The sequence below is a fragment of the Bos indicus genome, chromosome 6 (genome assembly GCF_029378745.1).
Source record: "Bos indicus isolate NIAB-ARS_2022 breed Sahiwal x Tharparkar chromosome 6, NIAB-ARS_B.indTharparkar_mat_pri_1.0, whole genome shotgun sequence".
Lineage (NCBI taxonomy): Eukaryota > Metazoa > Chordata > Mammalia > Artiodactyla > Bovidae > Bos > Bos indicus.
The window spans coordinates 30,204,500-30,229,397 of NC_091765.1; the positions used below are offsets into that span (position 1 = coordinate 30,204,500).

Below are 24,898 nucleotides of genomic sequence, written 5' to 3' on the forward strand. Positions count from 1 at the left end.
AGATATGAAAGCAATTATTAATATAAACTTAGAGATCAATTAAAACATAAATGACACAGAGCACTGAAAATTAAGCTGTCACCACTTAGCTGCTGCCAGTTATGAAATACTGATAAACACTTGAGAAAAGCAAAAAGTGATTCATTAATATGAAAGTAAAATAAACAGGTACACAAAGTTCACATTCTCAGAAAAGTAATTAAGAAGAGAAGAATAATTTGTTAAATGTGGCACTAATGAGTTCTGGTTGATATGTGCTTGCTTTGCTTTTTGGTTGTAAGCTATCATAGTCAGGATTTTCTGTTTCTTCTGCATGGTTCTGTGTTTTTTTCATATTGAATACTCAGAGGTTGACCACGATGAGACAAGCTTTTCTCTAACTTTAACTATGTGCATGTCTTGATCTGAACATACTTTAAGTCTCTTGATCTCCAAAGAGCCATTTTTTCCTTCATGCTGCAGGAAACAGCCAATTCTGAATTAAGAAAAGTTTGATTTTTTTTAATTAACTTTTTTTATTGAAGGATAATTGCTTTACAGAATTTTGTTGTTTTCTGTCAAACCATAACATGAATCTGCCATAGGTATATGTATATCCCCTCTCTTTTGAACTTCCTTCCCATCTCCCTCCCCATTCTACCCCTCCAGGTTGATATAGAGCCCTGTTTTGAGTTTCCTGAGGCATACAGCAAATTCCCATTGGCTATCTATTTTACATATGGTAATGTAAGTTTCCATGTTACTCTTTCTATACATCTTACCCTCTCCTCCCCTCTCCCCATGTCCATAAGTCTATTCTCTATGTCTGTTTCTCCACTGCTGCCCTGCAAATAAATTCTTTAGTACCATTTTCTAGATTCCATATATATGTGTTAGAATACAATATTTATCTTTCTCTTTCTGACTCACTTCACTCTGTATAATAGGTTCTAGGTTCATCCACCTCATTAGAACTGACTCAAATGAGTTCCTTTTTATGACTAATATTCCATTGTGTATATGTACCACAACTTCTTTATCCATTCATCTGTCGATGGAAATCTAGGTTGCTTCCGTGTTCTAGGTACTGTAAGAAAGAAAGAAAAGAAAGTGAAGTCGCTCAGTCATGTCTGACTCTTTGCGACCCCATGGACTATAGCCCACCAGGCTCCTCCATCCATGGAATTTTCTAGGCAAGAATACTGGAGTAGGTTGCCATTTCCTTCTCCAGGGGATCTTCCCGACCCAGGAATCCAACCCAGGTCTCCCACATTGCAGGCACACGCTTTACCACCTGAGCCACCAAGAAATGCCAAGCTATTGTAAATAGTGTTGCAATGAACAATGGGATACATGTGCCTTTTTCAATTTTGGTTTCCTCAGGGTATATGCCTAGGAGTGGGATTGCTGGGTCATATGGTGGTTTTATTCCTAGTTTTTTTTTTTTTTTTTTTTTAAGGAAACTCCATACTGTTTTCCACAGTGGCTGTATCAATTTACCTTCCCACCAACAGTGCAAGAGTGTTCCCTTTTCTCCACACCCTCTCCAGCATTTATTGTTTGTAGGAAAAGTTCGATTTTATATCACTGAAGGGTCTTAAACAAGGGGTACACTTAGCAGATCTTCTTTCCCACCTAAAAATATTGTATGGAGAAACAGTATTTCTTATATGAGGTCTTAAATGTGATTACTAACACTCAAATGAAATATGTATTTTGCATATAAACTTTAACAGAGTAAGAGTTATATCTCTTTGGTTTAACCAAGACAACCTCAGCATCTAGAATAATGCCTGGCACTGGCAGGCATGTGTAAATTGTTCCTCTCTTATGTGAAACAACTTCCCTATTATGAAGATTTCAAGGATTATCTAATGTGAGGGAAGCTACAATGTTATCTCATATTATACCTATGATTATGTTATTTCAGAGAGGGGAGTGTGTGTATGTTCTATTGTGATTGCTGTTTGATAAAATTTCCACTTTTAAAAATTGAAAACATAATGTGAAAATGCAGCTAAATTTTTCTGATACTTCCTCTGTCCCCTCTACATATACTTTTCAAGCTCAAGAAAGACATTGACCCCACTTTGACAGAGCAAATTCAAGTAAATTACTTTTTAGGTTACTAAGGACTGAAGCATGGGAACAGGAGTGTGAAAGGAAGGTTCTGAACACTGTCTGTGATGCCAGTGTAACCTGGACAGCACTCAGAGAAGAGGACACATGGGCTAGAGATCATGCCCAGCTTGGCTAATTAGCTGTACACCTTGCGAAAAACTCAGTCATTTCTCTGGACCTCCATTTCTCCATCTTGAAAACAGGAGTAAGCATGTCTACTTCTCTTGTAGTTATTGCTAAGATTGAATGAAGTTCTATAAAGCACTTAGTGTAGGCCCTGTGACCGAGACAGAGTAAATTCCCAACAAATGTAGGTTGCCTTGATTTTCCAGAAATCTATGGATTAAAACTTGATGGTAATGACTGCGAAGTTTGTAACATAGAAAAGGATACATCTCTCACCTCAGCTATGTAAGTTATAAAGTGACTACCAGAATCCAGAACCAATTTAAAGACAGAGCAATTAAATGGATAAAAGACACAAATGTAAGATCACATAATATAAAACTCCTAGAGAAAAACTTAGGCAAACACTTTTTGACATAAATCACAGCAATAACTTTTTGATCCATTTCCTAAAGGAAATTGAATAAAAATATACAAATGGGATCTAATTAAATTTAAAAGCTTCTGCACAGCAAAAGAAACCACTGACAAAACAAAAAGGCAACTTACTAAATGAGAGAAGATTTGCACAAATGATATGACTGATAAAGGATTAATATCCAACATATATAAACAACTCACACAACTGAACATCAAAAAAACAAACAACCCAATTAAAAAATGGGCAGAAGAATTGAATAGACATTTTTCCAAAGAGGAAATGCAGATGGCCAACAGGTACATGAAAAGATGCTCAGCAGAGAAATGCGGATCAAAACCACAGTGAGGAATCACCTCACACCTGTCAGAATGTCTAGCATCAAAAAGAACATAAATAACAAATGCTGGCTAAGATATGAAGAAAAGAAAACCCTTGTACACTGTTGGTAGCAAAGTAAATTGAAGCAGTCACTGTGGAAAACAGTTTGGAGGTGTCTCAAAAAACTAAAAATAGAATTACCACATGACCCAGCAATTCCACTCTTGGGTATATATCCAAGAAAACAAAAAGACTAATCTGAAAAGATACACCCGTTCCAATGTTCACAGTAGCACTGTTTACAACAGCCAAGATACGGAAGCAACCTAAGTGTCCATCAATAAACAAATGGACAAAGAAGATATGGTACATATACAATGAACACTACTCAGCCATAAAAAAGACCAAATTTTAACATATGGAGCAAAAGGGATGGACTTGGATGGCATTATGCTAAGTGAAATAAGTCAGACAAAGACAAATACTATATGATATCATTTATATGTGGAATCTAAAAAATACAACAAACTAGTGAATATAACAAAAAAGCAGCAGACACAGATTTAGAGAAAAACCTAATGGTTACTAGTGCGGAGGGGCAGGAGGGACCATATAGATGTGGGGGAGCAGGAGGTACAAATTATTGGGTGTAAGATAGGCTCAAGGATGTACAACACAATGAATATAGCCAATATTCTGTGAAAGTGAAAGTGAAAATGAAGTCGCTCAGTCATGTCCGACTCTTTGCGACCCCATGGACTGTAGCCTACCAGGCTTCTCAGTCCATCTGATTTTCCAGACAAGAGTACTGGAGTGGGTTGCCATTGCCTTCTCCAGGGGATCTTCCCAACTCAGGGATCAAACCCAAGTCTCCTGCATGGTAGGCAGACGCTTTACCCTCTGAGCCACCAGGAAAGCCCCATATTCTGTAATAACTGTAAATTAAAAGTAACTTTTAAAAGCTGTATAAAAAAGAAAGTGACTGAAGGAAAAAAATATGTACACACAACTGTTTTCTAGAATTTATCGTTGGTACTATCTACAGGTACTAGTTCATATTTCTAATTTTCAAACAAATTTAACCACTTTATAATTTTTTTTTAATTAGTTTCACTATTTGGAAGAAATCACATGGAAGTTCCATTAGCATGGCTCCTGCTAGCAGTGATAAATAAATGTAGCACTGTTCAAAGAAAAAACTATAGAACATTATGCAACTCATGAAGTATACCAACAATACTTACTCATATTGAGGTTTGTTTACTGTGTCATAGCAACTTTGCCTTCACAGCACTTTATGTCATAGTGCGTTGGTAAAGCAACTGCCTGCCAATGCAGAAGACGCAGGTTAGATCCCTGGGTCAGGAAGACCCTTTGGAGAAGGATATGGCAACCTGCTCCAATATTCTTGCCTGGAAAATTCCACAGACAGAGGAGCCTGGCAGGCTACATTCAATGGGGTTGCAAAGAGCCAGTCACGACTGAGCACACATCTTAAGAATAGCATACCTTGTATGTCATATTCAATTCAAGTTGCTATCAACTGTTAGCATTAGCTACTACTTCTTAACAATATTCTGTATCTTTAGAACTTACACTTTGCAAGACACTTACATGAACAAACATATGTGTGTTAAACAGATCCAGAAATTATATACATAAGCATTCTATAACATCCAGTGTTATGAAAATTTAAAATTGGCCGACATTTAATCATGTATCTCAGATCTTCTGTTGATATATAATCATATACAGCCAGTTATATAACTTCACCAGACTCTAATGTCCTATGTTTTTAAAAGGAAGAAAATTTAGAGAACAAAGAGGTAATATGGCACTCACTTTACAATGTATGAAGACAATCTAAAAATTGCATGAAGAAAGTGGCTTGTCCATTAACCCTTTACTGTATACAAAGGCTATCACAGTGTGGTTTGTATGCTTCAGGGAAGTAAAGAAAAATTGCTGAAATGAGCCACAAATGAAAGCAAGCAAGCTATGGAGTACTTACCACAGGCAAAACACTCTTCTCAGAGTTTTCACACATTTTCATATAATTCTCACCACAGTTAGCAACGCAGGTACAATTATTTCCATTTTTATAAATGACCAAGGCTCAGATATAAAGCCTTAGGATTGAGCTGACAGTTTTGCTATGCCATATAAACAATTAAATCTCTGATCTTTCTCCCACTTCTATGGTCATTATTTTCACTGTAATCTAAAAATAGCAATACACATGCATAAACTTGAGAAAATAAAAAAGCTAAAGTGAAATAAAAAGTTGTAATTCCAAAGTTCTTAAAAAGGCATGCAAGGTACTTTAATTGACTCAACCTGGGCTTCCCTGGTGGTCCAGCGGTTAAGAATCTACCTGCCATGTAGGGGACCCAGGTTTGATTTCTGGTCCAGGAAGATCCCACGTGTCAAAGGCCAACTAAGCCCACGGACCACAAGTACCAAAGCCCGCGTGCCCTAGAGCCCATGCCCCACAACGAGAGAGGCCACTGAAACGAGACAACTGCGTGGAACCGGAGAGCGGCTCTCTCTGGCCACAGCTAGAGAAGGCCTGCCAACAGCAGGTAATCTAAAAAGAAAAATTAATTGACTCAACCTATCTTCCCAGCTCTCTGTCCATATGTATCACTCTCCCCAGGTTTTTTCATATTCCCATGTCTTTGCTCATAATTTTCAGACTATAGCCACCTCCGTTTCTATCATCTATGATACAGTTCACAATCAGAAGTATATGCATCTTTGTAGGAACTTTGCCATGTTACACATTTTACTCTACATTGAAGAACAGTTAGTTGCACACATATTCTGGCCTATCAACTATCACCCTCTTATGGCAAGTAGCACAGTTTATTTACATGTGAGCCACCCAACTGATTATTAACTTGAATAATTAGCTGTGTGACCTCAGCCAATTTACTTAACCTCCATGAACTTCAATTTCCTCATCGGTAAAATGAGGGCAATGGCATTTATTCATTTGTATGTATAAAATACTCAGAACAGTTCCTTAAGGAGTTTGTTCGATATTAGTGTAAACAATTCATATACTATTAATCACTGAAATTTTTGATCAAAGAAATTCATTGTTTGGTGTTAACTAGCTCACATTCTCATTCAACTCTGATTTTAGCATTTGTAAATTTTTGAAGGAAAGATATTTAAGTTTTAAGTATAAGAACATTTTAAAACATAATATTTTATAAGTCTTCTAAGTAGTTTTATAAGGACAAATATATATATATTACATGTATATAATATTTACATATATATATATATTACACATACACATAGACATTATCATAATGGATTCCTGCAGAGCACAAAATAAGCTCATCTCTCCAGCAAAGTACCAGTTCATCCTATAATTTGATGACACAGACGTGAAAGGAGGGTTATACATCAACGTAGGTCTCTTGGATAGAGACAAGATTATTCACTGGACTTTCTTACTTCTTGGTACAATTTGGGAACTTTCTACATGCTTTCTGAACATTCTGCCATCCATACAGAGAAACTAAGCCTGTTTTACATCAACAGGACATTCACAGTTCAACATCTGCGTCTCCTTCTCTCTCTTTGCACTAGACACCTTCACAACTGTGACCTTTTACCTCTCAGCATCCGCCTCATGGCTGTTCACAGCGACGTTAGGGGAGAAGGAAGCCAAGATCTCACTGAACTGGGAGATGACAGCCTTTTTACAGCAAAGGCAGCCTGAGCACTATTAATGTACAGAGCGTGTATACAGAAAATACAGAAATATTTAGTGTCTTCTTTAGAAAGTTTCCACTCCAAAATGAGGACTCAATGGCTAAAAACCATAAAGACAGATTTAACAACAATCAAATCGGGCAGTTTCACTTCTCAAAAATAGTAAATAGAGTCATCGCACTTTCAATAGAAAACAATTATTAGAAGCGAAAGTTTACTCAGTTACCGTAAAACAGGTCCAACATCTTTCATAGGTCTTCTCATAGACTGTAAAGAGCAAATAATGAAAGCAGCAAAAATTCCAGTGGAAACTATGACTATTATTCAATTTATGAGGCTTGTCTTAAAGATACGGTTTGCATTAAATAACAGAAATTAGCACTTTACAAAGACAAATTTAAACTTATGACCTATAGTGTTTTACTTAAGATTTCTTAGTATAAGAGAAATGTATAAGATTACTGAGTGTAAGTAATCTACCTTATACCTTAGTATAAGGTAGATTACTTAAGAATAAATGAGATGTTCTTGAGAGGAATACATTTATCAACAGAATACAAATTTTTGGTTTCCAAGTCAGTGCTTACTTCTGCAATGTTAAGCATCTTAGAAAGAGAAATATGTCAATGGATTCCTTAGTACTCTTCTACTCATCCAACGCATACTCCATTTCAAATTTAAAATGATGATGAGCCGGCATGTAATTTTCTGGGCCATTATCTGATTTCATGTCCAGGTATTCTTTACTTCCATTACCAAATAACAATGATATACATGGAATAATAGCAAAGATGTTACAAGTGCTCTTACTTCAAAATACCTTAACTTCAGCAATTTCTCATTCAAAAAAGACTGTGCTTTGGTAAATGACTGAATATATATTTATGCATCCTCATATTCTGTGTGACATATTTGAACTAAGAGAAGACTGCAGTCTAAGGTAGCTGCAAGTGGCAAGACACAGAGGCCTGGGGTCCTGGGAAGAAAGAATGGAGAAAAACAGAGATGAAAAAGGAAGCTAAAATGCTACCCATAAGAAGTGAGGATTCACTGACGATTCCTTTGCACAACCTCAGCCAGGAGAAACAAAGATCTTTTCAAATTGAAAGAAAAGATTTCTCAAAACAGAAAACTAATGCGCCAGGAACTATCTGCAGTGTTTTTCTGCAATAACTCTTGTTGCTTCTTCCAACAAGCTTATGAGTCCTACAGTGTTATTTCCCCCATATTAAAATGCAGAAACTGAGGCCCTGACAACTTGCACAAGGTCACAGAACAAGAGAGAGTTGAAACAGATTTTAAACAAGAAGTCTGACTCCAAACAAAGACTGGTCTCCTTCCCATTAACAGATATGCCATATTAAAACAGGATCTCCTAGTATCTACAGAAAAAAGACTCACCATGGCAACAGTCAATACAAAATCACAGTCACCGTGTGATAATCAAAGACATCCACCATATTTAAACCTACAATCATTTTTATTTTTTTTAATTTATTTATTTTAATTGGAGGCTAATTACTTTACAATATTGTAGTGGTTTTTGCCATATATTGATATGAATCAGCCACGGGTGTACATGTGTTCCCCATCCTGAACCCCCTCCCATCTCCCTCCCCATCCCATTCCTCTGGGTCATCCCAGTGCACCAGCCCTGAGCACCCTGTCTCATGCATTGAACCTGGACTAAGACTATCAGTTCATTTGCAGGGTGTTTCTGACTTAAAGGAGAGAGAGATGTGAGTTACTATTTGCCACCACATTCTGCTCTGGTCTTAAAAGTGTTTTATCTATTTTCTTTTGAAGTGAATTTTAATGAGCCCTAATTGTCAAAGGACTTCATAAATATTCATTATACAGTAAAAGAAGTGGTGTTTCCTTTCCCTAAAAGCTGAAAGAGAAAACAGTTAAGATTCCAAAGTAGAGTAGGCATGATGAAAGTCTTAAATGGAATTGTAAACATTCAGTATTGTATTAGATGTTTACCCAAATGGTTCGTATCATTTGAACACTTAAGAAAATTCTTAGTGTAGCGATAACTTTTATTTTTGCCTTTGTAAGAAGTCTACCACAGCACAATCTGTTGGAGACATTTTCATTTTTATCAGTCAACCAATTCCAAATGATCCAAAACACTTCACTAACTATTGATGATGCCTTCTGCACCACTGAACAGTAAAATAGTTATGATGTTGGGAGGAAATGATTTTGATCTAAATCAACAGGGCAGGCCCAGCTATTATGAAAGTGCCACAAATCTTTTGCATTAAAGAATGTTTTCACACTGGATTTGAGTCTTCAAAGAAAGCATTCACCAAAGTGTTGCATTTTACATTAATCCTACACAGCTGTCAGGGAGTGTATTATCATAATGATTGACTTCTGATGAAGCCGTAGCCTCAAATATTTCCTCCCATTGCCAAAAGGTGGGAGATCTCACAAGATACCAAGGCCATGCCAGAGTTCCCAAGGTCAGCCAAATGCAAATGAGCTGGAAAGTCAAATATTAACTCCATGAGAACACGTCTCTCCAAAACCCACCCCATCTGATTTACTGTAAGAAAGGGGAAAACATGTTTGTTATTTTCAGACATATAGCAATAACTTTTCCCCTTTTAAAACTGTTGTTTCCTCAATGAGAGATAAATATGTTTCTATAAAAAGACCTCCCCAAAGTCCCTGAATTGTGAAAATAACTACTTTGTCATTATCATAAAACCAGAAATAAAAGATACCTCAGTTAAATTTTGGGAAATTAAGACAGAAGAAAGTAAATATGTTTATTTAGTGAAGCCCCTCTATAATTTCCAAAAATGAGCCAAATTCAAAGACCTAATTCATTTAAATATCTTTAAGAAATTTTATTAAACAATAATCAGATAATTGTTATTTTGTACTTGACTCTAAAATATTTAAGTCATTCAAATACAGCTGTTAAATTCTTACAATCATTTTCCCAGCTGCTTTGTATTTTTCACTTCCTAAAGTTTAGCTGGAACTGGGGACGGTGAGATGGGAAGAGGAAACACATCTGTAATGGCCATTTAATAAGCTATGCTCTGTGGCTAAATAATTATACATATAGTTATAAAGACTCTCATTCTTTTAAAATTAAATAATATCAAAATTTGGTTTACCTACAGTATCCAGTAAGCACAGAAACATTTTATATTACCTGAATTCAGAAACACATGGCACCAAACAGGGGACCACAAATATTATGCAGGAACAGAATAATGCAACACAGGGGCAAAACACGCTGAAGAAATTTTTTTTCTTTGCTGGAAGATTTTTGATTACAGTTTCAATTTCCGTGCTTGTGATGGGTCTGTTAAGATTTTCTATTTCTTCCTGGTCGAGTTTTGGAAAGTTGTACTTTTCTAAGAATTTGTCCATTTCTTCCACGTTGTCCATTTTACTGGCATATAATTGTTGATAGTAGTCTCTTATGATCCTTTGTATTTCTGTGTTGTCTGTTGTGATCTCTCCAGTTTCATTTCTAATTTTATTGATTTGATTTTTCTCCCTTTGTTTCTTGATGAGTCTGGCTAATGGTTTGTCAATTTTATTTATCCTTTCAAAGAACCAGCTTTTGGCTTTGTTGATTTTTGCTATGGTCTGTCTTGTTTCTTTTGCATTTATTTCTGCCCTAATTTTTAAGATTTCTTTCCTTCTACTAACCCTGGGGTTCTTCATTTCTTCCTTTTCTAGTTGCTTTAGGTGTGGGGTTAGGTTATTTATTTGACTTTTTTCTTGTTTCTTGAGGTGGCCTGTATTGCTATGAACTTTCCCCTTAGGACTGCTTTTACCGTGTCCCACAGGTTTTGGGTTGTTGTGTTTTCATTTTCATTCGTTTCTATGCAAATTTTGATTTCTTTTTTGATTTCTTCTGTGATTTGTTGGTTATTCAGCAGGGTGTTGTTCATCCTCCATATGTTGGAATTTTTAATAGTTTTTCTCCTGTAATTGAGGTCTAATCTTAATGCATTGTGGTCAGAAAAGATGCTTGGAATGATATCTATTTTTTTGAATTTACCAAGGCTAGATTTATGGCCCAGGATGTGATCTATCCTGGAGAAGGTTCCATGTGCACTTGAGAAAAAGGTGAAATTCATTGTTTTGGGATGAAATGTCCTATAGATATCAGTTAGGTCTAACTGGTCTATTGTATCGTTTAAAGTTTGTGTTTCCTTGTTAACTTTCTGTTTAGTTGATCTATCCATAGGTGTGAGAGGGGTATTAAAGTCTCCCACTATTATTGTGTTATTGTTAATTTCTCCTTTCATACTTGTTAGCATTTATCTTACATATTGTGGTGCTCCCGTGTTGGGTGCATATATATTTATAATTGTTATATCTTCTTCTTGGATTGATCCTTTGATCATTATGTAGTGACCGTCTTGGTCTTTTTTCACAGCCTTTGTTTTAAAGCCTAGTTTATCTGATATGAATATTGCTACTCCTGCTTTCTTTTGGTCCCTATTTGCACGGAAAATCTTTTTCCAGCCCTTCACTTTCAGTCTGTATGTGTCCCCTGTTTTGAGGTGGGTCTCTTGTAGACAACATATGTAGGGGTCTTGTGTTTGTATCCATTCAGCCAGTCTTTGTCTTTTGGTTGGGGCATTCAACCCATTTACATTTAGGTAATTACTGATAAGTATGATCCCGTTGCCATTTACTTTATTGTTTTGGGTTCGAATTTATACACCGTTTTTGTGTTTCCTGTCTAGAGAATATCCTTTAGTATTTGTTGAAGAGCTGGTGTGGTGGTGCTGAATTCTCTCAGCTTTTGCTTGTCTGTAAAGCTTTTGATTTCTCCTTCATATCTGAATGAGATCCTTGCTGGGTACAATAATCTGGGCTGTAGGTTATTTTCTTTCATCACTTTAAGTATGTCTTGCCATCCCCTCCTGGCTTGAAGAGTTTCTATTGAAAGATCAGCTGTTATCCTTATGGGAATTCCCTTATGTGTTATTTGTTGTTTTTCCCTTGCTGCTTTTAATATTTGTTCTTTGTGTTTGATCTTTGTTAATTTGATTAATATATGTCTTGGGGTGTTTCACCTTGGGTTTATCCTGTTTGGGACTCTCTGGGTTTCTTGGACTTGAGTGATTATTTCCTTCCCCATTTTAGGGAAGTTTTCAACTATTATCTCCTCAAGTATTTTCTCATGGTCTTTCTTTTTGTCTTCTTCTTCTGGGACCCCTATGATTCGAATGTTGTAGCGTTTAATATTGTCCTGGAGGTCTCTGAGATTGTCCTCATTTCTTTTAATTCGTTTTTCTTTTTTCCTCTCTGATTCATTTATTTCTACCACTCTATCTTCTAATTCACTAATCCTATCTTCTACCTCTGTTATTCTACTATTTGTTGCTTCCAGAGTGTTTTTAATTTCATTTATTGCATTATTCATTATATATTGACTCTTTTTTATTTCTTCTAGGTCCTTGTTAAACCTTTCTTGCAACTTCTCAATCCTTGTCTCCAGGCTATTTATCTGTGATTCCATTTTGATTTCAAGATTTTGGATCAATTTCACTATCATTATTCGGAATTCTTTATCAGGTAGCTTCCCTCTCTCTTCCTCTTTTGTTTGGTTTGGTGGGCATTTATCCTGTTCCTTTATCTGCTGGGTATTCCTCTGTCTCTTCATCTTGTTTAAACTGCTGAGTTTGGGGTGTCCTTTCTGTATTCTGGCAGTTTGTGGAGTTCTCTTTATTGTGGCGTTTCCTCACTGTGTGTGGATTTGTACAGGTGGCTTGTCAAGGTTTCTTGGTTAGGGAAGCTTGTGTCGGTGTTCTGGTGGGTGGAGCTGTATTTCTTCTCTCTGGAGTGCAATGAAGTGTCCAGTAATGAGTTATGAGATGTCTATGGTTTTGGGGTGACTTTGGGCAGCCTGTATCTTGGAGCTCAGGGCTGAATTTGTTTGGTATGTCTTGCCCTGGAACTTGTTGGCCCTTGTGTGGTGCTTGGTTTCAGTGTAGGTATGGAGGTGTTTGATGAGCTCCTGTCAATTAATGTTCCCTGGAGTCAGGAGTTCCCTGGAGTCAGGGTTTGGACTTAAGCCTCCTGCTTCCAGTTATCAGTCTTATTTTTACAGTAGTTTCAAAACTTCTCCTTCTATACAGCACCATTGATAAAACATCTACGTTAAAGATGAAAAGTTTCTCCGCCGTGAGGGTCACCCAGAGAGGTTCACAGCGTTACGTGGAGAAGAGAAGAGGGAGGAGGGAGTTAGAGGTGACTCGGATGAGATGATGCGGAATCAATAGAGGAGAGAGTGGGCTAGCCAGTAATCACTTCCTTATGTGCACTCCACAACTGGACCGCTCAGAGATGTTCACGGAGTTATACAGAGAAGAGAAGAAGGAGGAAGGAGGCAGAGGTATCCAGGAGGATAAAAGGGGGGAATGAAAAGGAGGGAGACAGATCCAGCCAGTAATCAGTTCCCTAAGTGTTCTCCACCATCTGGAACACACAGAAATTCACAGAGTTGGGTAGAGTAGAGAGGGGTTAGGGAGGAGACACAGGTGACCTGGTGGAGAAAAAGGAGAGTCCAAAGGGAGAGAGAGCAGTCAAGCCAGTAATCTCGCTCCCTAGTGAAAAATGGGTACTGAAGATTGGGTTCTTAAAGGTACAAAATTGGTAACAAATACATAAAAGCAAAAATTAAAATTCTAGAGTAGAGTTTGGAATTTCAAAAATACAATGTTAAAGAAAAGAAGAAGGAAAAGAAAGAGAGAAAAAAAAAACAAACAAAAACAAAGTTGCAAAAATTATAAAGAAAATATAGATATAAAATTGATAAAAAAATACCAAAAAGCAAAAGTTAAAAATCTAGAGTAGAGTTTGGAATTTCAAAAATACAATGTTAAAAAAAAAGAAGAAGAAAAAGAAAGAGAGAAAACAAACAAAAACAAAGTTGTAAAAATTATAAAGAAAATATAGGTACAAAGTTGATAACAAATACCAAAAAGCATAAATTAAAAATCTAGAGTTGAGTTTGGAATTTCAGGTATACAATGTTATATAAAAGAAGAAGAGAAAGAAAGAGAGAAAAAAAAAGTCACAAAAATTCTAAAAAAAAAAAAAAAAAAAATATATATATATATATATATATATATATATATAGGTACAAAATTGATAACAAATACCAAAAAGCTAAAATTAAAAATCTAGAGTACAGTTTGGAATTTCAAAAATACAATGTTAAAGAAAAGAAGATAAAAAAAAAAAGAAACAAGATCAAAAAAATTATAAAAAAAATATATATGAAGTTTGCTTTTAAAAAAATAGGGTCTTTTTTTTTTGCAAAGTAATAGTAGGTTATAAAAGTGAAAATTAAAGGAATAATAGAGGACTTAAAATTTTTTTAAAAATTAAAAAAAAAAGAAAAATCAAAATTAAAAAAAAAGAAATTTTTTTTCTTGTGGTATCCACTAGCACTTTTTTTTTTTAAACAGACTAAGCTTTTATTGGTTCTTTATGATTATGCTACCACCTTCCAGACGAATATGCATTGTGATTTAAACAAATTTAAAAAGGAATTAAAAAATGGAAAAGTAAGTATATGGTTTTCTTAATATCTGTTTAATAATTTAAAGTTCAGAATAAGAAACTTAATTTTTAGTCCCATGTAGTAAGCTTCAGGGTTTCCCTGGTGGCTCAGACGGTAAAGATCTGCCTGTAATATAGGAGACCTGGATTAGATCCCTGGGTTGGGAAGATCCCCTAGAGAAAGGAACAGCTAGCTACTCCAGTATTCTGGCTTGAAGAATTTCAAGGACAGAGGAGCCTGGTGGGCTACAGTCCATGGGGTCACAAAGAGTCAGACACAACTGAGTAAGCTTCAATATACATGAAAAATATCCTGGTGAAGAACATAAATACTAAAAACTTGTATCTTTTATTACTTTATTTACTTTATTTTAGTCTTATTAAGCATTACCTGACACCTGTTCTTTACTTCTTTAGATACTCAAAATGTCTTACTCTCTGCTGAATCTACAGAGCTATACCTAAACGCTTTATTAACTGAATGTAGTTGAATAGATTTTAAAATAGCGTTATTGGGATGATTAACTTTATATGCCAACTTGACTGGATTGTGGGTACCAGATATCTGGTCAAACATTATCTGGTATTTCTGGGAGGGTGTTTGGGATGAATCTAACATCTGAGAGACTGCAGAAAGCAGATTGCCCTCCCTAATCGGCTGAAGGTCTGAACAGGACAAAAAGGTTGACTCTCCAAAAAAGAGGGAATGCCTCATATCTAATGTCTTCAAGCTGGGCCGTCACATTTTTCCTGCCTTCAGATTCCAACTGAAGTATCAGCTCTCTTCCTGGGTCTTAAACTCCTGATCTCTGTATCTCTGTCTGGACTCTAACTATACTACTGGCTCTCCTGAGTCTGCAGCTTGTCGACTGCCGAGCTAGGGACTTGCCAGCCCCCATCAAAATGTGGACCAGTTCCTGACGAAAATATACACACACACATGCTTCCTATTCGTGGTATTTCTATGGAGAAACTTGATTCAGTTATTCTTGGTTTTCAAAGTTTCCTAAAATACCCAAGTTTCTTAAATAAATATAAAAAGTTCTTTTAATTAAATCTGAATTACCTTGGGCCCTTGAATTGTGGTTTCAACCTAATAAAAAGTTTAATTTCACTATCAGCAATATAGTTGAGATCTAATGTGTGTCCTCAGACTCAGTGAGTGACTCATTGTATGTCAGACTCACTGTATGTCTGACTCAGTGGACCTGAATCTGGGAAAACTCCAGGAGATAGTGAAGGACATGGAAGCCTGGCACGCTGCTGCAGTCCATGGGGTCACAAAAGAAGGACATGGCAACTCAACAACATGTCCTCAGAATCCATTCTCTATTGATGGCAATTCAGGCAGTGCAGCCACTAATGCCCCTGTGCCCAATGAAAGCTAAGACTATAAGATCATTCACATCTTAGTGAAATGTAAATTGTCCACATGAGATCAAACAGCAAGGATTAAATTCAAATAGCAAGACCAAGATTTCAACCAAAGCTAAGGTGCACTCACCAACTACAAGATGATCACAGCACAGAGTGATTTGGGTTTTGTTTCTATAAATTTCCTTGGCAGTATCTTTCTCATCTCTATCCACTCTCGGCCCAGAGATTTGTGTATAGTAATCTCTTCCAACAGTGTTGCCCCTTGAGAAATCAAATTGTTAAATAAATGTCTAAGCTGAAGACCAGTTCAAGATGCTTTCCTCTCCTCTACTAAATAAGGTAATAAAAATCACCAGAGGTATGAAAGCTATTGGCAAAAATCTGAGCTTCAAAATAGGTGAAAAGCATATAAGTGGAGAACACAGTCACTGAAAACTTATATTACTCAATAGATACATATATACCAGGAATCTTACTCGAAACATTAAACATTTTTCATTACTTGCATTCTGGATATTTTACTAAAGAACGTACTCATTTCTGGTGACTAAAGGAAAAAAATGTACTTCAACGTGTTTTCAATAAAAGAAGATGGCTGTGAAAGTAAAACGGAGTGTTTGAGGCTAGCCAGGGCAAGGTAAAGGCTAACTTCTTTGTATTCTAGAGGTACTTAGACACTTCACTGAAGATAAATGCTGTTTTCATTCTTTCAAAGTGTACCAACAAAAATGAATCAGACAGTTCCCTTTTTTCTTTTCTCTTTTTCAAGGATTTCTCTTTCAAACTTTTTTAAAACAAGAGCCACTTTCCCCCCTGGCAACAGTAGGCATTCCTATACTCCTATAGGAACATGCTGTAGTGCACGGTTTTCCCTTGCTTGATTTGCGTAAGGCCCATCTCAAGACACAATCCACTTATTAGACACAAGTATCCTCTTCTGAGCTCTAGTCCTTTTATAGTCAACTGACTATGAAACTAACATTTCATGCTAAGAAGTCTTGCTGATATACCAAACTCAACGTATTTAAATCTGAAGTTCTTCCTCCTTCCTGAAGCCTCTCCAGCCTATCCTTGTTCTTTCTAAACCTAAACTGTCTTCAGTTTCTTTCTGATAAGCATACCCATCATCCTCACAGCTGCCAAAGAAAAACCCAAGAATCTTGCTGGATGTCTCCCTCTCTATATCCATTATATCCAATCCATTAGCAATACAATCATTTCAATCTTCTAAATTTTTCTGGAATCCTTCCTTAACTCTCTACTGATATTGTTAGAAGATTCCAAATGTAGCCCTCACCATTTCTTACCTGGTGGTCTACAACAGGCTCCCAATCTCTAGCCCTACCTTCCTCTAACCATCTTATACTATAACCAGAACTACATTTTCTAAAATACACATTCATTTATTTGCTTAACTAAACAGTTATTTGGAAACACCTACCAGGTAACAGGTTCTGCCCAAGGATGTAATAATGAACAGAAAAAGACACAATTCCCTGCCCTGACAAAGCTGACAGTTACTGGAGAAAAGAGAAGAGAAGTCAAGTCAAGATGAAAGCACATTATGTTATGTGCAATGTGGAGAAATAAAGCAGAGAAAGGAGATAGAAGATGTAGGGCGTGGTTGTTATTTTAAAGAGGACAGTCAGAATCTCCTCTCTGAGGCAGTCATTTCTGGGAAGGGAAAGGCGGTGAGAGTGAGCTATGAAGTGGGAGTGTTCCAGACAGAAGAAAGCAAGAGCCCTGAGGTGGAAGTGTACCTGGGGTCACTGAAGAGCATGAGGCACAGGTTTGTCCAGAAAGAGGCACAGTAGTAGGAGGGGAGGTCATAGAAGAAAAAGAGACGGATCTGAGAGGGCCTTGTGGGAACTTTTTCCTCTGGTTGCTGTGCCAAAGATGGACTATAGGGACAAAAATCAAAGCAGAGAGCACTTAGATGACTGCAGGCACCGACAGTGAAGCAGTGAGTGCATGATTCAGACGGGTGCTGACTGTGGTTTGAACACGGATGGCAGTGGCAGGGGTGATGAGAAGCGGCCAAATTCAAGACGTGTTTTGAAGGCATTATTATTACTTTAATTTCCAAGAAAGTAGAGCCTAAGACAACTGCTTGCCAACAGGCAGTTTACCGGCAATGTCATCCAGGAATCAGCCAGGGCTGTGAAACAGGAAAGAAAAAACATAGGCAATCTGAGGATGAGTTAACTAGCTCACCTCGCCAGAGGTACCATGACATGAATCTCAGTATCTCCATTCTGGCTCGGCTCCCACCATACCCCACTGGTCGTGTATGGCCCTTCCTTTCAAGCTGTGTGTCAGCACACATTGCTTCCTCGTGTTGCATTAAAGAAGCCCCAAGGCAGGGGACCAAGAGGTTAAGTGAGTGTCCAATTTCATCTTCATAAAACAGGGCAATGCCTTCACAAGAGGTGGCTCAGTGGGTAAAGAATCCGCCTGCAATGCAGGAGATGGGGGTTCAATCCCTGGGTCAGGAAGATCCCCTGGAGGAGAGCATGACAATCCACTCCAGTATTCTTGCCTGGAGAATCCCATGGAGAGAGGACCTTGGCAGGCTACAGTCCACAGGGTCGCAAAGAGTCGGACACGACTGAAGCAACTGAGCACACACACACCCATGACAGCAGGAAGGGGTAGTCTCAAGAGGATTCTGAAGTGGAGTACATGGAGCCCTAAAAAATAGTCTTGGAATAATTCTCTAATGGACTATATGCACTACGTGAGACATAAAGAAGAGATAAGGATAATGCCAAGGTTTGCTCCTAATTAGCTGCAGGCATGAAACTGCCATTAACCAAAAGACAGTGGGAAATACGATTATGTATGTTACTTCCTTCTAAAAGGTAGTCATGGATCTCTGCATCTCCGGTTCACACACACCTTCATCTCTTCAGCCCTGCTTACAATCTCAAATTAGCCACTCACTACCCCTCACCTCTAACTCTGCAGTTATACTAAATAAACTCAATCCTCTGGCCACACCGTGCTCTCTCGGGGCTCTCTGGAATTTAGCTCAGGTTGGTCCCTCTGGCTATCTGTTTTGCTCAAATAACTCCTTATCAGCCTTTAATTGGAAACTCAGTAGATATCTCCTTTTAAGTTAGATACACACCCACCCATTCCCAAAGTAGTCTTTGTATGTGCCTGCCTCCCCTCCAGGATGTAATCATGGAATATTTTTCTTGAACCCAAAGGGCATATTACAACACTGGAAGATACTAGGTATGCAATTAAAGTATGTTAAATTAAGGAATAAGTGGTTTCTCCGAGTCATTCTATGTTTATTTTTAAAACAGTATCTGTGCCCCAAACCAACTTCTCATATGAACTATTTAAATATTTTAACGTGTCACCTCATCCTGAGACACTGAAGCTTATGTCCAAAGTCACATAATATTCAGTAGCTGGGAAACAATTAAAATTCAATTATTTTGAATCCCATCAGAAAAGACTCCTGCTTTTTCCCAAATAGTTAACTCTGAGCCAAGATCTGAGTATAATATGTGTTAGGATATTTATAGAATTAGATCATTAAAGATTAAAAATGCTTACTGCATTTTTTTTAATTGAAATATAGTAGATTCACAATGTTTCAGATGTACAACAAAGTGTGTATGTGTGTATACATTCACACACACACTTTTTTCAGATTCATTTCCACTTTAGGTTATTATAACATACTGAATACACTTCTCTATATTCAATAGAGATACTGTGCTATCCAGTAGGTCTGCAATGTTTATATATTAGTAGTGTGTATCTCTTAATCCCAAACTCCTAATTTGTCCCTCCTCTCCTGCTTCCTCCTTCCCATCTTATTGGATCTTAATACCAGCATTCCAGTTAACATAAAAATAAGACCATCTGGAAGTAAAATAAATCATTGTACTGAATCTTAAATCTTAAAGACTCCTAAAGAGAGGGTTGATAAAAATCAGATCTTTACAGTCAGCCCCATGCCAGACTTCTGGAAAAAAGATCTTTTTCGCCACGTTGTCTACAAGTTACAGGACTAAACAACGTATTTGGTTATGCTGTTCAGGTAGCACATGTGTGCTCAGCTCAGTCATGTCCAACTCTTGGCAACCCCATGGATTGAGGTCCACCAGGCTCCTCTGTCCATGGAATTTTTCCAGGCAAGAATACTGGCTACTGCTGCTAAGTCACTTCAGTCGTGTCCGACTCTGTGCGACCCCATAGATGGCAGCCCACTAGGCTCCCCTGTCCCTGGGATTCTCCAGCAAGAACACTGGAGTGGGTTGCCATTTCCTTCTCCAAAGCATGAAAGTGAAAAGTGAAAGTGAAATCGCTCAGTCGTGTCCAACTCTTAGCGACCCCATGGACTGCAGCCCATCAGGCTCCTCCATCCATGTGATTTTCCAGGCAAGAGTACTGGGGTAGGGTGCCATTGCCTTCTTTCTCCAGGGGATCTTCCCAACCCAGGGATAGAACCTGCGTCTCCTGCATTGGCAGGCAGATTGTTTACCACTGAGCCACACCAGAAGCCATGTTCATGGAGGGCAGAGCCCAGTCAACTTCTCATAGAGGCTTCCTGACTTCAATCCATTTTAGTTCTGATGGAAAATGTGAGCACGTTATTTTTAAATTCAATATAGGTTTCTGTTGGGTAAATTTTCTGGCTGACTAGATTTTCTGAACCTAGTCCTTTTCACTTGGAACAAATGTGCAATTCCCGAAGATGCCAACACATCATGTGTTACTGATGCATAACAAGATTAAGAGGAAAAATGAAAACATTTAAAAGGCAAAACATACTCGGGAAAAAATTACACAGTAAAGTGACCTGGGAAACGCCCTCAGACATTTTCTAAAATTATTTGGAGAATATCTTTAGAATTTAAGAGTACACCTAGGTCCTATTAAAACTGCAAAGTGTTTTCAGTGTAGGGAACAAAACAGCATACAAAAGAAAGCATCATTTTATAATTTATAGAGAATAAAAATCATTCAAGTTTGAAACTTCCAAAGTTCTATTAAGTCCTTAAACAACTCATATTTAATTATAAAATACTACAAAATAATAGACACTTCTGAAACATATGCAATCAATCACATAGCTAGATGTGGTAGCATTTTTAATTTTTTCTAAACTGAAATTCCTTTATTAGAAAAAGAAGGCAGACGACTCCATTATCTAACTAAAACACCAATCATACCATAACTCAGCTCACGAACCCTCCACGAATTTCCATTGCCTGTGGGATAAAGTTCAAGTTTACTCACAAAGCCACATAATTTTAGTTCAAAGTTCTCAAACTTTAACCACACATCTGTATCAACCGGACGGCTTGTTAAAAACAAAGTTTTCTGGATGCATTCCCTGGAGACTTTGATTCAGTAGATCTGGGTTGGGACACGAGAATTTATATTTCCAACAGGTCCCCATGTTACACTGATGCAGGGACCACAATTTGAAAACCACTCACTGTCTAGTCACAATCTAGCTTTCATGTGTCATCCGTTTCCCTACACAGACTTCTGGCTCTGCACATTTTTTCATCCTTTGACTCTAAGTAAACTATTCCAATCACGCTTATGTTTATAGGTTCTAGAATTCAACAAAAGAACTCTTGCTTAAGCTGTACTCTATAGAGCAAACGTATTTCAACAGTATTTGAATGCTGTCACAACCACATGCCAGCTTATCCTGAATCAGCTTTAGCATCACTTGTTGTTAATACTCTGATGTACAAACCTCAAGGCCCTGGGGTCATTTTCCCATCCTAATGATGGCCATGGCCCTGAGTGGGAGAAGTATGAAACAATATTCTGGGGAGAAAATGTTTTTGTTATGACTATGAGTTACTGCTATCTGAGAAGGGCTTGTCAGTGTGGGCAGTTTTCCAGCTACTCTACAGGAAAGGCATTTCTGCTACAGTAACAAGGAGAAAAGCTTGGAAAGAGGCTTCCTAGCCTATAGGCGTGCTCTCTGTCCCTAGGACGATCTATTAATCTCTGTAGAGACAGTTAATGATAAAGATTCATAGGCAAATTAACAGATCCCCATAAGGCCCAGATACAGAATTATGAAGACCAATTGTCCCCAAAAGCAATAACTGAACAAGCAGGGTTGCAGGTGGGCTACTCTGCTAAGTTTTAACAAAGGAAAAATGATATGATCTTAACCAGAACTAATGGTAACTCTTAATCACAAGTAATTTTTCTCATAAACCAACTAAATAAAATAACAAAGCCTCCTCACTAAAATTCTGATTTCACAAGTAAAATACTATTATAATTGATATCAGAAAAAGAAAATAACAGTCAACACCGGAACCTGAATTCAGTGTTTTCCTTGTAGAGAACATTTTCTGGAACCCAAGTCTTGAATACTAGAATAAGTGGTCATGACCTTTTCCGGGAAATCTTCCCAACCCTGGAATGAAACCCACATCTCTTATGTCTTCCGCATTGGCAGCCAGATTCTTTACCACTAGCACCAGCTACAAAGCTCCTTTAATTTTTAGAGGAAAGAAAAACCCATAGTGCTTTCTAGCTGAAAGGAAGGTAAGGGTGTGGCTATGTACTCAATTTTGTTATGGGTTATCTCTTTTATTACATATAATTCTACAAATACACTAAAAAAGAGAATATTGGGTTCAGTCTTCAGGGATTTTTTTTTATCATAAAGGAATAAATTATAGAATAAAGTCGATTGAGGACCAACCCCTTCTCCCACCATATTCACCACTATCATAAATTGGCTTTTTATCTACTACTAGAATATTTCATAGTAGTAGATAAATAGCCTACTTCACTGGAAGGACTGATGCTGAAGCGCCAGTATTCTGGTCATCTCATGCGAAGAGACGACTCATTGGAAAAGTCCCTGATGCTGAGAAAGACTGAGGGCAGAAGGAGAAGAGGGCGTCAGAGAATAAGAGGGCATCACTGATACAATGGACATGAACTTGGGCAAACTCCAGGAGATGGTAAGGGACAGGGAGGCCTGGCGCGCTGCAGTCCATGGGGTCGAAAGAGCTGGACACAACTGGGTGAATGAACAAACAACAACAATGAATATTTTCGGAGCTTTATAGAAACAATTCACATGCCGTAAGACTGACCTATTTAACATGTTCAATTCAATCCTTTTTAGCACAGAGTTTTGCAATTATATCACCATGCAATTTTAGAACATCTTCATAACACCCTCAAACAAGTCCCATAGCCATTAACAGTCACTCCCTATTCTTGCCCCTGGCTCCCCATCCCAGGCAACTTAAGGCTACTAATCTCTCTTACATCAGTGTATAGTTTTAAATTCTAGACTTTTCATATAAATGCAATATGACAATATGTGTTCTTAGAATCTGGCTTCTTTCACACAGAATGATGTTTTCAAAGTTTATTCAAGTTATAGCATAATTTTTATTGCCAAAGAATATTTTACTATATAGATACACAACATTTTGTTTATCCATTCATCAGCTGCTGGACATATGAGTTTTCCACTTACTGGCTATTATGAATAACACTGCTGTGAACATGTACAAATTCTGTGGGGACATTAGGTTCTCACTTCTCTTGGATAGATACTCAGGAGTGAAACATCTGGAGCATATGGTAACTGAATGTTTAACACTGTGAGGAACTGACAGACTGTTTTTTCAAAAGCGGTTACACCATTTTCTATTCCCAGAAGTAGTGTATGAGGATTCCAATTTCTCCACATCTCTGCCAACACTGGCTATTATCTTTTTGATTATAGCCACTCTAGTGGGTGGACAAGTATCTCGTGGTTTTGATTTGAATGCCACTGACAGCTAAAGATGGGTACAATAAAGGACAGAAACAGTATGGACGTAACAGAAGCAGAAAATATTAAGAAGAACACACAGAACTGTTTAAAAAAATATTAATGACCCAGATAACTACGATGGCGTGCTCACTCACCTACAGCCAGACATCCTGGAATACGAAGTCAAGTGAGCCTTACTACGAACAAAACTAGAGGAGGTGAGAGAATTCCAGTTGAACTATCTCAAATCCTAAAAGATGATGCTGTGAAAGTGCTATACTCAATATGCCAGCAAATTTGGAAAACTTAGGACTGGACACAGGAATGGAAAAGGTCAGTTTTCATTCCAATCCCAAAGAAAGGCAACGCCACAGAATGTTCAAACTACCACACCATTGCACTCACCTCACACGCTAGCAAAGTAATACTCCAAGCCAGGCTTCAACAGTACATGAACCATGAACTTCCAGATGTTCAACCTGGATTTAGAAAAAGCAGAAAAACCAGAGATCAAATTGCCAACATCTGCTGGATCATAGAAAATGCAAGAGAGTTCCAGAAAAACATCTGCTTTATTGACTATGCCAAAGCCTTTGACTGTGTGGATCACAACAAACTGGAGAAAATTCTTCAAGAGATGGGAATACCAGACCACCTGACCTGCCTCTTGAGAAACCTGTATGCAGGTCAAGAAACAACAGTTAGAACTGGATATGGAACAATGGACTGGTTCAAAACTAGGAAAGGAGTTCGTCAAGGCTATATATTGCCACACTGCTTATTTAACTTATACGCAGAGTACATCATGAGACACGCCGGACTGGATGAAGCACAAGCTGAAATCAAGACTGCCAGGAGAAATATCAATAAACTCAGATATGCAGATGATACCACCCTTATGGCAGAAAGTGAAGAAGAACTAAAGAGCCCCTTGATGAAGGTGAAAGAGGAGAGTGATAAAGCTGGTTTAAAACTCAACATTCAAAAAACAAAGATCATAGCATCTGGTCCCATCACTTCATGGCAAATAGATGGGGAAACAGTGGAAACAGTGGCTGAGTTTATTTTGGGGGGCTCCAAAATCACTGCAGGTGGTTACCGCAGCCATGAAATTAAAAGGTGCTTGGTCCTTGTAAGAAAAGCTATGACCAACCGAGACAGCATATTAAAAAGCAGAGACATTACTTTGCCAACACCGGTCTGTCTAGTCAAAGCCATGGTTTTTCCAGTAGTCATGTATGGATGTGAGAGTTGGAGTACAAAGAAAGCTAAGTGCTAAAGAATTGATGCTTTTGAACTGTGGTGTTGGAGAAGACTCTTGAGAGTCCATTGGACTGCAAGGAGATCAAGCCAGTCAATCCTAAAGGAAATCAGTCCTGAATATTCATTGGAAGGACTGATGCTGAAGCTGAAGCTCCAATATTTTGGCCACCTGATAGGAAGAGCTAAGTCACTGTAAAAGACCCTGATGCTGGTAAAGACTGAAGGCA

General features: G+C 37.7%; 1 protein-coding gene across 26 annotated transcripts in view; it reads right to left on the reverse strand.

Annotated features, from left to right (window-relative positions):
• The window catches only part of BMPR1B (bone morphogenetic protein receptor type 1B), a 448,735-nt gene that overhangs the window by 73,626 nt on the left and 350,211 nt on the right, over window positions 1-24,898 (reverse strand). For 17 of the 26 annotated variants that reach the window (XM_070790868.1, XM_070790858.1, XM_070790867.1 and 14 more), the window contains one exon: window positions 23,814-23,887. The exons of the other annotated variants lie outside the window; for them this stretch is intronic. The gene's annotated coding sequence lies outside the window, so the exon portion shown is untranslated. The remainder of the gene's footprint in view (window positions 1-23,813; window positions 23,888-24,898) is intronic. 26 annotated transcript variants of the gene reach the window in all.